We start from the raw sequence: 17,422 nt of genomic DNA, 5'->3' as shown, positions 1-17,422 counted from the left end.
CTTTTGAACTGCTAGGTTGGCAGGAGCAGGGACCGAAAAACGGGAGCTCACCCCGCCGCGGGGATTCGAACCGCAGACCTTCTGATCAGCAAGTCCTAGGCTCTGTGGTTTAACCCACAGCGCCACCCGCGTCCCTTTGTGCCTATGGTACTTGCTCAAAAATACAAAATTTGCTGAAAGGCTTAAAAAAGGTTGCAGCCACTGCAGATAGAAGCCTCACTAATGAAAGGTGGCTACCCATACACCAGCAAATTAGGCCTCCTGGACATCTGACATAGAATGGAAGAAGCAAAAGGGAAGAAAGACCCATGCACTGTTGAGGGAGAAGAACCATTGTTCCACTTGCAGAAAGCTAACCTTGCTATTATATTGGGATAATGATATTGTTAGATCTAGCAAGCACTACTAAGGCCCAAAGAAAACTGTAAGAACAAGAATTTGGCTTGTGGAACAGCTCTAGCTAGCTTTTGAGTCTACCTGGTTTGCTTTGAGTCCACCTGCTGGAAAAAAGCAGGATATCATCTTTTATTACCATAGCTGCTTCTAGCAGCAAGAGATGACTGTCTCAGGGAGAAAACAAGTGGATAATTTCCTCAAACTGTTGCTTACTAATTTTTTGAGATAAATCATTGGGTGCTGGAGAAAGACAGCTTTCATCATAGGCTCCAAATTCTAGCTAGGCTCTTTCTTGTCCCTGATTGTTCACCAGGTGCAGAACTGAAGCAGAGCTTGCTTATTTGCTTGTAGCTTTCTGAAATCTGGTTTGGCTGGTATCACACAGGTACTATCTATTTCTCTGCCAAAATACTGATGTTTGTTCCCCTTTTGAGAAGTGCTACTCAGGAGAACTTCCTGCTTTCTGGAAACAGCTTCAGGCCCTTGCTAACGTGTGTGAGTGTGGGTGTGTACTGGTGGTGGGGTAAGGAACTTAATACAAGTATTGTGTTTTACAACTCATCTAGCAGCCCCAAATTACTGGGGGTCTCAGCGAAGCACTTACTAAGCTTTCTCCAGCAAATCAACGCAGATACAAAACTTAGATTTTAATAACATTTTCCCCTTCAGCACTGGCCCCATAGCCAAAACTCATACTATATTATGAGAATCACAAGCCTTGGGCCAAGGCCTTGATGATCTGTTAACCTGCCTGATAATCTGGCCATGGTCAAAACAGTTGCAATTAAAATAAACAGTGCAGGGCCAAGTACAGTTAATGTTGACCATTTTGGTGGACCACCTGAATGGAGCTTGTGAATCACTAGTGGTCCACAAGTCACAATTTGTGAAGGCTCTGATCTATGAGGACAGACACTATCTTGTCCTTTGCCTGGAGTGGCAAAGCGTTGGGATGGCTCTGGTCTTTTTTATATTGAGGGGGCGGGTGATATTCAGAAATTCCATCCTCTTCTGGCAATCTGAAATGGTATAGGAGTACACTATGTCACTTCAGGATTCTACATGGGTAGATCAGGCTTAACTGGGTGTTGAAAAGTGGAAAAGGTAGCCTAGTTGGAACCAATTCTGCCAGAAAAGGGTAGCTGAAAGCAAATTGCAAAATGTGTTACTCGTGTGGAAGGAAGCTGGAACAGGAAAAGGGACCAGCAGAAGACTGGGAAGCTGCCTGCCTGTCCCCATATTCTTTAATGGAAGTCTGGCAGTTTTACCTCCCCCTATATGACGTCATCAGGACCACTTTGGAACTCTATTCAGTACAGTGTCAGTGGGATTTCAATGGATTTGAACTACCCTGTTATTTTGAAAGGACGCACTTGCTATATTGCTAGATGTCTGGAAGCCATTGTGCCAAAGCAAGTGGGAGGAATAGTGTGAGCTGGAATTGTTTTTTTGAACAGCATGGTTATTAAAGACCAGCTGGCACACCAGGAATTATGAGGCACATTCGAAAAGCCCTAGTTTATTTTTCTCATATCAGTTAGTACATACTCTGCTAAACTGCTTGTATTTTCCAGGTCAGAGAAGCTTTCGGAAACATGTTAATCCAACAAATAGTGAATTAATGCAGCCTCCCCCCCCCCCCACTTTATGGTTTCTCACTGCTTATGTTTTTTCATTCCCTCCCTCCTCAAAGTCTTGATAGCGAACAGTAAACATGAGGCAGTGAATTGTTCTATCTTTATATGTTGCAGTCTTTTAAAAGTCTGAGTGTATAAAGTAATTTTAGCTTAGCTCATTAGATGTTTCAGAGCCTATCTTGACTGCACATATCATGGACATTAAACTGAATTTCTCTGGGTGTTCAATTGGGAACCTTTTTATAGGAGTAGGAGAGTATAGTCCCATTGTTGCTGTTTGTAATGCATGGTGGATCAGCAACATAAAATCTAAAAAAGAACACCCAAACCACACCACACTAATTATAGAAAGGCCATAAGCAGAGCATGAATGTAGCAGCCCTCTTCATCTTGTGCTCCTCAGCAACTGGTATTCAGAGGTATATTTTACACAAGTGATCTCCATTCCCTTGGCTTTACAATACTGTACTTCCTTACTGGTTACGTAGGGATAATTCTTTTTTTAAGAAAGCAGACATCTCTTACGAAATCTCCTGCAAGTGAAGCACACAGGAATGGAAGAGCTTCAAAATTATGAAAAAGAAGGGGCTGCAAAGTGGAACAGGCTCAATAATTCACGAAAAATTAACAAAGCAAGATGACACTTTGAATTACATTCCACAGGAAGCCCAGAGCAACATCTTCCAGTGGTGAGGAAGTCTTGAGGCCAAAGTCAAGTACTCTTTAAATGTAGTAAATTCAGAAAAGTGGTATACAATTACTGGAGCTATCTACTGCAGCTAATCAAACACAATGACAATATGCATGGTAGAGTTATATTTTGTCATATTTTTATTGAACCTGGATGATAAGAAATGACGCAGAAAGATAGCTACAGCAAAGCCCATTCATTTTTATGGTCTTGTCCTATGCTTTTCTGGCATGCAAGCTTTTCTACAGCAGGCATCAGCAAGACAATACTGAGCTGGTGGGCAAGAAGCAAGACTTTCTAAACTCTACATGTGAAAATAATGAATATACACTATGTATAAAACGTACAACTTATATCTAGCAAGTACATTTCTATTGTAGGTAACAATTGCTGAAGGCAAACCATCATGTAATGAGTCACTCATATGCAACGGAATACAGGGATAGGGACATTCTCTCTTCACAAATATGAGCCAGCCCTCTGATTATAGGTAGGGATGCATGGTTTACCACATTTCTGCAGCACTTTGTTAATTTTGTTTTTTTAAATCCTCATTAAAATTATTCAGCATTTTAGTATGACTTTCTCCCAATAAACACCTTTTTGTATGCAGTTTTGACTAACGTACACGCTTTTGCAAGCAATTTCTCCTAATATAATGCATGCCTATACAGTGGTACCTCTGGTTACATACGCTTCAGGTTACAGACTCCACTAACCCAGAAATAGTGCTTCAGGTTAAGTACTTTGCTTCAGGATGAGAACAGAAATTGTGCTCCTGCGGTGCAGCAGCAGCGGGAGGCCCATTAGCTAAAGTGGTGCTTCAGGTTAAGAACAGTTTCAGGTTAAGTATGGACCTCCGGAACGAATTAAGTACTTAACCCGAGGTACCACTGTATATTATTTTTCACTGTATTCTGTTTTACGCACATTTTCCCCCAATGCACACATTTTTGAAAACATTCTTCAGTTGGAGAACTGCACAGCAAATTTCAAAGGGTGTCTGGGTTTTGGTTCCCATATTGTTTTGGAAAGTCCAAATTTGATAAATTTATCATCTTTAAACGCAAACTGATTCCAACCCCCACTCTCTAATTGAGGGAGAGTGGACTTCCGGGTTAGCGCTGCCGATTAATGGCGGATTCCCTCCGAGCTCCGGAGGGAATCGGCTCCGCAGGATCGGGTCTTGTCCGCGCCGGCGACGCGGGGACCCTTAAAAATCACAGGCGCTGATGCCTGTGAACGTGGTGACTCGGCGGGCACCATTTGCGCCCCCCCAAACCGCGAAGGAGCCTTTTTAAAGGCTCAGGAACGGGGACGGGGGACGGCGCGGTGCTGTGAGTCGATTGCTCCTTCTGCGGAGCGAAGTCGCATGCCATTGTCGGAGAAGCGCTGACTTTTTCCTTGGAACAATTGGACTTAAAAATAAGAACCCGTGAGTACATATGGAATTTGGAACTTAAAAAATTTTTCTGGAATTGGGAACGAGCGGGGAAGGGTCAAAAAGGAAGTCGCCCCCCCCTTTGAGTAGATATTTTAACGCAAAGAGCTTGCAACTTAAGGTCGAGAGAACTTTTTTTATAAAAAAAAAAAAAACCTTCACGGCTGGACGCTATAAATTTTACTGGAGGATAAACCTAACGTTAGGAGCTAAAGTTTCACCCCCCCGGAACCCGGGGGTGCCCCGCGAGAGAACCTGTTGAGGAACCATTGAAGATTTTGACAGCTGTCAAAATAGCTGTCAAAAGGAAAGGATAAAGGGAACTTTGTCTTTGTTGCATCTGCTGGCTATATTTGTTGCAATTTCTGGAAAATAAGGGAGAGCAGCTACAAATTAACTCACTGGCTGGTTTTTAAACTGAGAGACACTATAAAAATGGCTGAAAGAAGCAAAAATCAGACTAAACTCAACAAAATACTGGCTCTCCTGGGAAAGTTACAAGATCAGACAGATGTTTTGACTACAAATGTGAACACTCTGGCCCTGGCAGTAAACAACATTGTTGAAGCTGACAGGGAGTGGAGGCAAGAAGTTTATACATATCAACAACAAGAGGAATCTGAGAGCCATGAGACTATGGAGGAGACACACGTTGCTTTTGAGGAAGTTTATACATACCAACAACAAGAGGAATCTGAGAGCCATGAGACTATGGAGGAGACACACGTTGCTTTTGAGGAAAAGGAAGGTGGACTGGTAATTTTGCAGATGTCTAGGGAGAATTACAGTTTGGGGCCTGGCATGCAGACAATAAAGGAGAATAAAAATTTGAGGTGGAAAGTTTGGACTGAGTTGGAAACTGCAAATTTGAGAGTGGAGCACCTCATTAGCATTAATTTTAAATATGGAGGGCCAACTGGAAAAATCATGGATCTTGTTGGGTCAGAGCCCCTTCGAGCCTTGGGGCTTAACCTAAAGGACTATCCAAGAGGCCGGCAGAAAGGAACTGAGGACGACTTGAGAGCCTCGGACGTGAGATCTCCAGGTTAAACAGTATTGATTGAACATTTATTGGGGACCAAACTGGGAATGGGGGGTTGGAGTTTGATAATCCAAAGGGTACAGAATTACTAATTACTTTGTTTCAATTTGTTTTGATATTTGTATGGAAGTTGGGAAAGCCATGGAAGGGAAATATTGACTTTAAGAAATATGTTAAAGAATAAGAAATGATGCATAAGATGTTTAAGATTAGATAAGTTAAAATTGGTTGTATAAAATGGTTAAAATGAAATGAAAATGAGGAATGCAATAATAATTTAATGGAAGAATGAGGAAAGGTAAAATTACAGTATGTTAAAATCATTAAGTTTAAGGTTGAGAATTAAGTATTAAGGATTTGCAGGATTAATAATTTGAACTGGAATACAAGAAGGGGAGGGGAGAGGAGGTCTAAGAAAGAAGTTATATGAAAATAAGCAACTGAAATCTCATTTGTTTTTAATTGTTCTTTTTTTTCTAAATTTTGTATTTTTTGTTATTTTTTCTTTTTTTGTGTGTGTGTCTATGTGTATTATTGAAATGCTAATAAATATTTATTTAAAAAAAAAAAAAAACTAATTGAGGGAGAGTGAATTTGCTGTGGCCTGCATAAACAAATGGTCGCCTCTTCCTTTATCACTGATGACACAGATGTTTAACCCTAGCCAGCTATGTGGCAGCAGTGATGGAGGGGGCAGTGAGTCACTGAAAATAGTCAGTTGTTGATCAGCTTCTCAGAAGCAATCCAGATTCTGGCCATGAGGCTACAATTGTAAGTCTTGTTCTGCTAGCAAGTCTTGCTTTTCAGACCTGAAATAGGAAATTAGGAGTAACGAGGAAAAAACCTATTTTTTGAAAAAAAGCAAAGTCTTTGTTTCCTATGCATGGAAACTATACAAACTTGTATAAGGCAAAATTACATCAGACAAAAAACTATCCAGTTATAATTAACAGAATGTGGGAGACTCTTGAGTCACCAGTGTCCACCTGCTAATTAACACTGAAAACTCCTTGTTGCAGTTTTAAAAGCTTTTTGGGGTCACATGAGAAACTCCAATTCAGAACAATATGGCCATTCTTTATATGAATTCCTATGGGAATTTATCTGAAAACTATAGCAGACGAATCCTTCTGCCCCAGTAGTTAAATCATAGTATTTGGAGCCTGGCAGACTGATAAATCATACAAGCAGTGATTCAGTTTGAAGCAACTTTTAGCATTTCTTAACCTTTCTGATTTGGCTGAAAATATTATTATTATTAATAATAATAATGGTAATACATATTTTATTATTTATACCCCACCCATCTGACTCGATTGTCCCAGCCATTCTGAGCAGCTTCCCACATAAAAAAGAAGCACAACTTTATGTCAAGCATTAAAAACTTGACAGGGCTGCCTTCAGGTGTCTTCGGAAAGACTTACAGTATAACTTCCCTTGCAATCCAATGGATAATAAGCATGAGTTACTTTAGCATGTTCTTTTGTGTTCCCCACATGAAGCCACAGGACAGAATCTGACATGAATGATTGAAAGCCTTTTTGTGAAGTCACAAGAACTGCACCCATTTCTGCCCAAGGCCAGGCTGACTCATGAGAGTCTGTTGCCACATCTCTTGTTTCTATAGTAATAATTGCATCGACTAAATAAAAGCAAAATGCAGTTGCTTATTAACATCGAATTTATGACTCCCTAAATGTGCAGGTCTCGGGCATATCTCTGTTGCTTCCCACGATGGGAGCGTTTTAAAAGCTCCACACAGCTGGGAATGTGGCTCAGTGTGCTCTCTGAGGTAACAACAACCATTATGATTTGACTTAGAGGGAATTTTAAAAGAACCCAATGCACAGAGGTACCGTGAGGCTCTCAAATAATATCATGGCAGAAGCTCCTTTGGGCTCCTGGACTGCACTGTATTTAATTCAGTTAAAAATTCCAACCTTTCCATTCCCTATATTAAAACCTCACTTGATCTGGCTGGGAGCAGATTTCACATCAATAGACTAGCTTTCCCCCAATCACAAACTCTGTCTTTCAAAGTCAAGATGTATTTCGTCCAGGCACAAGTTCTGCTATTGTAACAAACAAACTACTGAAATAAGCTAATAAGTAACTGAATGTTGGCTTCCCTGTCTTCTAAACCTATTGCATTCTGATGCATTCTTTCCCCATCTTGTTTTACCTGGTTGCAAGGGGTGTATAGATCGGAATTTGAGTGACGCTGAGAATGGCATGGGCGCACACGTGAATTATGAATAGCACAGGGAAACACCCTAATTTTTTCTCCTCTGAAGTACGTCATATGATTGGAATTTGGCTGTGCTTCAAAGCATGATGTAGTGAAATGCAACAGGGTTTAACAGCAGTTTCCCTGTAGTAAATTATTTCCCAAGGTCTATATTCCTTTTAGCTGCACTTCAGTGGAGTTAAAGACCTGCCAGAGTAAATAAATATATATGTGGTTTTTGAGGAAGCCTTCACCATATATTCCAGCTTTTAATGACATATTATTATTATTATTATTATTATTATTATTATTATTTTGCAATTGCATCATAAAATACAAATTAGAGAGCAATCTAGATGCACATGTACATATTCCAGCCCTATCAAGTATTTTACTCTACCAGAGTTCCTTTTTCAATGCTATCAACCCCACTTTTCTTCGCTTGGTTAAAATTTCACTGCTGAATGTTCAGCCAGTCATAACGCTAGTCCTTGCATTGTGCATCTGGGATGGGCTACACTACGTGTTCTCGTCACTGTGACACTGCACAAAGCAGGAGTTGGACACTAAAGAGACACTTTATCTCAGATAGCAGAAACGAGCATGGCATGGGAGGATCCTGCTGCCCATCATGTTTTTCGCTTTGCTGATATTGCTGATGACAGGCGCTCTGAGTCTTACACATCTGCATGATGACAAAGCAAACATTCCACAGGTGCAGCTTTTCTTTGGTGAGAAAAGTGCTGCCTGTTGAATTTCTGCAGCTCATAAGAATCCAGGTAAGGATATGAAACCTCTCTCTGGTGAAGAGGTGGCAGTCATACTTTGAGCACGCCAATCCCATGCCTCCACCCTCACCCCAGAACACACCTGGCCCTAATCTTAGCTCTCAGGAGCCCTGCATGCTCACTTTAATGGTGACGTGACACCAATAAATTTGATGTGACATTTGCTTTCATCTCATTGTTATTGTTTTGAACGAATATACAGTACTGTGATGGCAGTGGTGGAATCGTGGGTGAGGGATAGGCATCAATGGCAGCTTTCCACCTGTTGTGAATAGCTGGCTGGAGCACTGGTTTGGATCAGGACCGTGGCAGGAACAAGGCGTTAAAGCCCTCCTCCCCTAGGCTGTGGTGCTGATCTGCAACACGGCTTCCTGCTCAATATCGGCTATTTGTTTAATTAAAAACAAAATTATACAAGGAGAAGTGAAATATACTCTGAGTCCTGTAGTGATTTCATGCTCTTTATTGCAGCTTGTAAAACAGTGATTGAATTGCCCCCCAAACCTCAGGCTTTTATATACATTATTTACACAATGAGTCCCGTCTGATTGGATGATTCTGCTTCCCTCCTTGGAGCCTGATTGGTCTTTTCCTGCAAGCCAATCAGTTGTTGCATTCTACGATCCTATTGCCTATTGTTTTAGGATCCAAGCTTAGTACATAACAGGAAGCTTGCTCTCACCTACTTGTTCTCCTTGCCCAAACTTATCCTTTTTTCCTAGTTACTTCCACATATGGAACTGAGCACAGTGCATAGCTGTACTCCCTTAAGAGTCAAGCCTTAAGCACAGTTTTCTCTTTCTTCAGGATCCGAGTGGGTTTGAAGGTAACACCACAAATGGCTTTGTTTTTAAGACCTCCGGGTATAGGGTGGTATATAAATTAAATAAATAAATAAAATAAAATAAAGTTTGTGTTTTCTCATTTTTATCTTGTTGAGGGCTTTGATGGCCTCAAGCTGTGAAGTGGTTTATACATTTGTAAAATAAAATAAACTGGTTTAAATTGTAGTCCAACAGCTACAGGTTCCCCACCCCTGAGATACAACATTCCAAAGAACACCAAGTCCTTGGGTGAACTGTCAAGTTAACACAAACGAAGCACTTGATACCCAACAAAACCTGTTTCGGGGTAAGTCATTCCGGCCTCTGGGTTACAGAAACTTACACGCCTTTTCTTTTGAAACACTTGCACATTTCCCTTTGCTCAATGCCACTTCTGTGTATTTAACCTTCCCTAATTTCATCTCCTTGTTCCTTATTTTGTTTTACAGTAGCTGTCATTCTTCAGAGTCCCAGGCCATTTGAAATCCCTGCCTCAAGCAGAGCATTTGCTTTTCTCTTCTCCCTGCCTGATCTGGCTGTCAATTTCTCATGCCACACTTCATAAAATTTGTCCTACAAGGGGCTGGTGTCTGTGAGGGCGGGGGTGGGGGGGTGGGGCGGGGATGGACGACGACGGAGATTCTTCAACTCTCAGAATTATCCAGATACAGACGACATATGAGAATTCTGTGTTTTGCTTTATTCTTGAGGACCTTGAGAACCTCTCTGGGAGGCCACACATTGGCTTGGGGCAGCAGTGCCAAAGGGAAGGTTGCTTAATCCTTTATCTCATGTCATTTTTAATATTGAAATTGAGCCCTGCTGCTAGCCTGAAGAAGAGTGTGCATGTGGTGGCTGGGGGGCGGGGGCAGGGGCAGGGGGAGAGATAAGTATATACGTATTGTCTCCCCACCCAAAAAGCAATATCAGGGGAGTGATTTCCATCTGAGATATGTGGGTAGAAAGAGTTAAATACCCCTCTCTTAAGGCTACTATCCTGATCTAATTTAGAAGTTCACATGCCTGCTTCTAAAACACACACACACACAATTAATGAATATTTTGTGGGCAGACCTAAAAAAATGGAATGTAATCACTGCTGAATTGAATTATACCGTGTAAACCAGACATAGGCAAACTCGGCCCTCCAGATGTTTTGCAACTACAACTCCCATCATCCCTGACCACTGTACTCTTAGCTAGGGATGATGGGAGTTGTAGTCCCAAAACAGCTGGAGGGCTGAGTTTGCCTATGCCTGGTTGTAAACAATGGATCCAGTTTGCTTTCTCCTTTGCTCGCTCTGCCATTTCTCGGGTTCAATAAAATATAGTGACTGATATATATGACTCTCATCAACTGGGATTACTGCAGATATTCCTTTCTTTATCCAGTTGTGCAAAAGGCAGATCAGCACAACCTGTGATCTGTCAAGCCATAAGCAGCCTCCCTGTGATACACTGTTGCTTACTCAGCAAACCACCTGTTTTTGCAACCTGCCTGGGGCAAAGGGCTGTCAAGCAAATGCCAGATCACAGTACTGTACTGGGCATTTGGTTTGGAAAGTCATGTAGTGCACACCTGGCAAAAGACAAGTTTCAGTTATTCCCACTTTTTTTTTTTTGTCGAATGATGTCCAATAGTAGCAGGTATAACTATCAACCAAGTAAGCAATTGCTCTTTAGGCTTCTTCTGAATTTCCTTCTTCATATTGGCTCCCCTCTCAGAGGTAACTGATGTAGAACTTGATTGATTTTGCTCCTGAGAGCTGACAGAATGTCTTTGGCTGCTAAATCTCGGTTCTTGCTTTCCTGGATCTCTTTAGGTCTTATGCAGAATCCCTCACCACTAGAACATGCTCAGTCATAACTGAACACGTGGCAAAAACTCCAGGACTGTACAACATCCAGAGATCTGCACACACATGTATTCCAGTGCAGCAGGCACAACTCCCTATGTACAGCCTACAGCAGGAAAGACCTGTTGCTGCTTTTCGATACAATCTAGTGGAGTGCAGCCTGTATTCTCAATACTGCCTTGCTCAGTTTGCAACTGAGATATACAAGATTGCAGTAATTGAACTAAATAGAAAAACAGGTCCAGAAATATGTGCCATTGTGGTGCAAGATTCTAACAACCAACCAAGTTTAGCTGAAATCTGTCATGTTTCTGAGCCTGCAGTTATTTGTTATTTGACTTGTTTCACATTTGAATTAATAAGTTCCTGGTTCACGGCTTGTTCTGTTAACCACTACATTTCATTGTAGTGGCTGAGAGTCCTCAGCAAACTGCAGTCTCTTAGAAGAAACTCCCATCCTGCAATAGGGGAGTAATAATACTGACCTACCTTGCAGGACTGTTGTACAAGTCCCTGTAATATTTCCTGAGCACCTCGAACACTTAAAAGCTAAATACTAAATATTATCATTCAGGAATACTAATATGTCTTTTAAGTGGACAGATATAACTGCTTTTATTTGATTGCATAAGTACACACAATATGCCCCAGGTCTAGGGCCCTGGACCTTTTCAGCTCTGGACTCAGGGACCAAGTTTTAAAAAACTTGTCTGCAAATTGCTCCTACTAAACAGAGAAGGTAGATTCATGATCTAATCTATGGTAACCAAACAGTGATACATAAATAATTTCAGGTTGCCACACTATTCTATTCCTCCCTCTTAATAGAGGCTCTGAGTTAGAACATTTTGTTGTGTAAGGATGCAAACTATTTTCAGTACCACAATAATTATCCTAATTGCATCACCACCTATTTATAACACACCAAAGGCACCAGGCAATGAGGTTTGGCATCACTTGTCCAAAGGACAAAGAGGGAAAATGTTTATCCAAATTGAAATATGATTCAACAATGGCTTTGAAAAGTGTGTCTTCATTATAATTATGCAGATGAAGAATGTGGTGTTACTTTACTGTATAAGCACACAGACTTCAAACAGTGTTACATTTATTAAAATCCCGAAAGGTCAGAAGCACACACAGATTCCTTAGTGTGGATCTCAGTGTCAATGGGACAGCTTTCTGTCCCAAAGAGCCCTAACCTAACACTTCACATGGAGTACTCTGTGGGATAACCAATTTGCTTAAGTCTAATTAATGCAATAAGGGGTTAAGACCATTGAGTAAGCTGTCCTGTTAGGTTTAGCTCACCTTGGGTGGGACTGCATAATCCTTTGTTCCCCTCAATATCCCCTTCCCCGCCAGAGAAGCTCAACACGAGAAGAGGTTTTGAGCTGGGCTCAGACCACATGGATCTTACAAGCCGTTCTTGTGTTTTGATACCAATAATTTAGGAACTTCCACCACTGTAACCATGTCAACTTTTACTGCCAGTGCAACTTTTTCTGAATGCTGTATGTAAAAGTACATGAACTTGACCTTGGTCTTTTTTCTATGCTGGGAGGAGGGAAACTTTGGAAGGAAGTTAGAAGAGCAAATTCTAAAAGTCTAACAGCCTATATTTCCACACTTTACTTTGCTGCATTTTTAAACATTTTAAGTCTCTGTTGAGGTTCTCTCCCCAAGGAGTACTTGCCCCAAACCTGAATTTTGGCATCCAGGAATTTCATAAAGCAGTGTGCTCAGCATAAAAGCCTGGTAGACCTTCATCTTGGTATTAGCTGTTAGCATCACATTCTCCCATACCCAGTGGCGTAGCGTGGGTTATCAGCACCCGGGGCAAGGCAAGTAATTTGCGCCCCCTAACCCATGGATTTGCGCCCCCTAACCCGTGGATTTGCGCCCCCTAACCCGTGGATTTCCCTAACCCCCAGATGTTGCGCCCGGTACGGCCGGCCCCCCCTGCACCCCCCACGCTACGCCACTGCCCATACCCTTTGCCTTTGGGAGAGGTGAGGCATTGCTGTAACTGCCTTGCCAATATCCTTGTCCCAGCTCACTATTGCCAGTGGTCAGGGATGATGGCAGCTGTAGTCCAACAACATCTAGAGATCACTATGTTGGCTGCCTCTGTATTAGTCTATCACTTACTGTGGCCCAAGTCACTTAGGTTCCATTTTGAACCTCATAATCAAGCTCAGGAAAAAAATATGTCTATAAAAGGCACAAGAAAGTTTCTCTCACTTTATCAGATGGGTTTATCTTATGGCCTTGCATTCATTCATATGGGTAAGAACTCATGAGAGTTGTTTTTCCTGCGGTTTCAATTTCCTTCCCAGGTACTCATATCTCTCAAAGCCAGAATGTGCCAATCCCTTCTGTATGGGCATAAAGAGAAAAGACAGATTTCCTGAAGATTTTTTGCTTTTGTTTTAAGGGGATGGATTTTACATCTCTTCAAGCCAATTGCCAAATGCATGCAATTGTAATGCAAAGCTGTAGCATCACATTATCTCCATGGCAACTGCCTCTTTATCCCTATGATCTATGCCGTATTTACAGAGCTTCTGTAAATGAGCAGGGAATAAGAAAATACTCATTGGGTTATGTAGCATATCACTCTATGAATGGTTGGAGCCAAGATACTTTTGATACAGATTATCAATACTTTCTAGCATATTAATTTAAACACTGCAAGCTTTTGTTTTACCAAGGCTCACCACCCTGGCATCTCTTCACAATTGCAGCAATTAACCTGGGAATGTATGTCTATATTTAAAAACATGTTTATAATTACCTTCATCCTTTTTTTGCATTTCAGGGCAGCATAAAACCAATAAACAGAAGAACAATACAATAACAGATCAATAAATATAATCTATAAAATTAACTTCCAACTGGCTCAAATACTTGAGTAAACAAAAATACTTTTGCCTGGAACCAAAAATATTGCAATGTTGGCATTAGGTGAGCCTCTGCTGAAAAAGTTCTCTCCTGGAATACCATACCTCTGAATATATGAATTAAGAAAGGTTTTTAAATGAAAATAAGAAAAAAGAAAAAACCACTCCACCGCAAGTTTGCAGTGCATTTTCTTCACACTACTCATCAGGGATGAAAGGAAGGGCTTCTAAATCAGGTTGTGTCATTTTCCAGACTTGACTTGTTTCCCCACTCCCCTGGAAATTAAGCACTGTTGATTGGCAAGCACATAACACCTGCTTGACATACCGGTATCTTAGAAGTCCAAGGAAACACAGTCGAGACAACCAATTTCTGAGAGTGGAAGTGTAATCAGGGTCTGAATAGCAGTGTAAGTTTAGTGAGAGTCCACCCAGCCCACCCCATTAAGCTACCAATGTTTATGGTTATTTGTTAGGGGGTTATTGGCCCTATACATTTTGATCTGGATCACCTCCAGACTAACCATATTTTGCAGGAGAGATTCAAGTACAGAATGTAAATTTAAGCTTGCACAATCACAGTGGATTAAAATACTCCATCTCCCTAGCTTAACAAATCATTTCTTAATAACAAATTCAGACTTTCTCCAGTTAAGAAAATGACAGTGAAATGCACCAAAAGGTGTGGGATAAACAAATTATTAATGAGAAGGTTTATAAACACCGCACAAGCAAATTCGGATGAATGATCACTGCCATGTTAATATAATGTTGCATGCCACCCCAATCTGTGAGTGTTGCAAAACTGCAGGGGTTCCAGGCTCGATTTTCATGGTTTGGTTTCCTAGGAATGAGGGACAGTGAATACTGCAGTGCCTTTATGATATATGGTTTATTTACACATATATACAACCTGAACCAACAAGGGAGACATTCCCAGTATTACACTCCAAGAGGGTCTCTTGCGTCTCCCACAGCCACAGCTTTAGATCCCAGTGGAAATCAGGCATGGCTCTAGCTCTCAGCCTGCCCAGCCTTCAGCCTGCATCCAGCTTCTACCTCACACAATTCACCCTTGGCTTTTTTTTTTTTCTAACTAACTGACAGTTGAGAGAGAGGGCCCCCACCCATTTGTTGTCTGGCACAGAGCTACTTCCTTTGTTACCTTAATGACCCATATTTAGGGGCCATTACCAAGAAACTTGTCTGGCTACTCCAGCAATTGGATCCTTGTTGGATCTAGGAATTAGGAGGGACTCAGGCATATAGCCTACCTTTGAATCTGATGATGATGATAAGGATAATGATAATGATATACAACCTGCCTGTGTACAAATCAGTATGAATGCTTAATAAAGACTGACCATGTAAGCTTTCTGCAAGAAAATCAGGACAAATGCTCAGTAAACAGGCTAGCTGGAGGAGACCCTGGTGCTCAGAGGCAGAATAAAAATGGGAAAAAGCTTTCACAGCCAATTTGGATGCTCTTGCCCAACCCAACCAACAGAGGCCCTCCTACAATGAAGTGACGTACGGCAGCTCCACAATAATTGGTTATATTTGTGAAGTTTTCTTGCTAATGTTTCGTTCGTGTTCTCAGGACATTGTCGAGGTGGCGACAGTGCTTCCTTTTACAAGAGAGAGGTGCCAGGAGGACCCAGGCCTGCGTGGGAGCTTTGCCATCTGCCCTGGAAGGAAGCCATATGCTTCTTAGCTCTAAAGCAAAGATCACACATGCATTTTCAAGCGGTTTCGGGATTACTTGGGAATCTTCTCCAACTACAGTCAATGCGCATCTCCACCATTTGCAGGTTATGCTTTTCCCACTTTCAATGTTACCCTGCCACACCATCCACTTTCCCAAGCTGGAGGCTGCCCCCAAATGTGAACAGCTCTGTGCAACAATGGTCAATTGAGGATGTAAATATGTGCTTTAGAGACGAAACTCCTTTTCACATATGACAGAGGGATACAGGGACACGCAGGAGGGGCTAGAGTCCAGCAGTATAGCCTGGCCTAAAAAAATTGGGGAAGTGAAAACCAAGGAACTTAAAAGCACTTCTGCCCATAAAACAGTAAGCCCCATAGAGTTTGACAGACCTTAATCCCAGGAATGTATGCACAGTGTGCAGAAGGGAACCCCTTTTCAGCTCAAGGGCTGAATTATTTTGCCTTTGGTGGTGGATCAAAAGTGGGCAGGGCAACACACATATGACTCTGACCTTTTTACCGTTGTTTACATTCCAACCAGGCAAAAACCAGATGCTTCTACACCTCGATCCAAGCAAGCAAGAGACATTATCACAGTTCAAGGGCACTTTCAAACTAGCAAAAGCACTTGAGGAGGACCTGGAGCAGAGCTAGTTAATAGAGGCTTGAGGAGAGGGGCATGGTCTGTGTAGAGCCATCTCAAGGGCTGGATTTGGCCTCTGGTCCCCTCACGCTGGGTGTTAAAGATCAGCGCCTGAAATTCCTGGATATAAGGATCCAAAAGGGCAAATTAATTGCATGTCTTTGCCACACAGATTTAATTATATTGATTTGGAAAGGGTGTGGTGCAGAGTTTAACAGGTCAGTAAATCCTGAATTACAGTATATCTGTATTGGCAAGTATATACACCCACTTGCTCACCTATGTCCCATTTAAAGCATACTTGAAGGCATGCCAAGGGTTGGTGAAATCAGCCCCTACTAGGGGCGCAGTCCATGGGGGTGGGCAGTCATAAAAAGCACCTATCAGATTATGGAGTGTATGACATATATGTGTGTGGCAACACACCATCACTGTCATAGCAAGATCAAACGCAGGAAAATCTTCCCATCCTTCTTGCACTGTGGTAAAGTGACTTTTTCAGTTGGGGGGGGCACCAATATAGCTCCTTGCCAAAGGTCCTGAGCTACGCCGCTCTGAACATGCTGTAACTCATGACAGAATCTGTTTGTTCATGGCTTTCGTTTGCCAGATTAGCCTCACAAATAATGGATTCTGAACATTTCATTGTTTTAAATTGTTGCTTTGGCAATCTTGTGCCATTTCACAGCTATCTATCATTTCTGATTAGTATAAAGAGAGAGAAAATAACTTCCACAGCTAAACTATCACATCAAACAAGACTTTCTCCTACAGAAAAATCTGTTCGAGAATTTACTAGACTCTGTGTCAATAGCTCATCCATTCTGCTTTGATCCTCCTCTTCAGCAGTGATTCATGTTGTGTAAGTTCATTCTTCACTGTATGAATCTGAATTAATTTGAATTAACTGTAATTAAATTTACTACCACCTGCCACTTGTAAGATAAAGATGTGGAAAAAGACTGATCAATTGAAGTCAATGGCAAGCACCCACCGGCTTCCATAAAGGCAAGATTTTACCAGATTGCTTCATAATGAAGGATTCCATTAGATGCTCTATTGGCACAACAAATCATACTTTATTATTTATAGAGAATTCCTGCATTGCAGGGGGTTGGAGTAGATGACCCTCGAGGTCCCTCCCAACACTAAAATTCTATGACAACTGGAATTTTGGGTTTGAGTGTGATCTGCACAAAGCTATGCACAAGAATTTTCTAAACACTTCACCTACATGTTAAAAAGATTGTGGGGGAGAATATAT

The sequence above is a fragment of the Podarcis cretensis genome (assembly GCF_951804945.1).
Source record: "Podarcis cretensis genome assembly, chromosome: 2".
NCBI lineage: Eukaryota > Metazoa > Chordata > Lepidosauria > Squamata > Lacertidae > Podarcis > Podarcis cretensis.
This window is presented reverse-complemented; position numbering follows the sequence as displayed.